The following is an 811-nucleotide window of genomic DNA, read 5'->3' on the forward strand; positions in this document are numbered from 1 at the left end:
GACGGCAACATTGAAAATGTGGGCCGTTTGACCATACTACCAGCAACATTTACTGGGGGACCACGATATATGCATGAACGCACACAAGATGCATTGGTCTATGTGATAAAACATGGAACTGCTGATTTATTTATAACTTTTACCTGCAATCCCAAATGGCCAGAGATTGTGAATGAACTCCTTCCATATCAACAACCACATGATCGGCATGACCTCATAGCAAGAGTTTTTAATCTAAAGCTACGTGTCCTTATGGATTTACTTACAAAAGGAAACATTTTCGGAGTGGTTGTAGCATATATGTACACTGTTGAGTGGCAGAAAAGAGGATTGCCACATGCTCATTGTCTGGTTTGGCTTCAGCAAAATTGAGATCCTCTGACATAGACTCTGTTATCAGTGCAGAAATTCCTGATCCTGTAACAGATCCAGTTTTACATGATATCATTAGACACAACATGATTCATGGACCATGTGGAACATTAAACAGCTCTGCACCATGTCTCAAAGAAGGAAAATGCTCTAAGAGATATCCAAAGAAATTTTTAAATGAAACTCGGTCAGATCAAAATGGTTACCCATTATATCGACGATTGCCTACTGATGCTGGAGGCTTTGAAACAACAGTTACCCTCCCTGGGAATGCAACGTTTCATGTAGACAACCGATGGGTTGTACCATACAATAAACCCCTTTGTAAGATTTTTAATGCACATATCAATGTCGAATATTGTAATAGTGTAAAATCAATTAAGTACATTTGTAAATATGTAAATAAAGGCAGTGATCAAGCTGTCTTCACATTGGAAAA

The sequence above is a fragment of the Euprymna scolopes genome, chromosome 2 (genome assembly GCF_053919585.1).
Source record: "Euprymna scolopes isolate OS-2025 chromosome 2, ASM5391958v1, whole genome shotgun sequence".
Lineage (NCBI taxonomy): Eukaryota > Metazoa > Mollusca > Cephalopoda > Sepiida > Sepiolidae > Euprymna > Euprymna scolopes.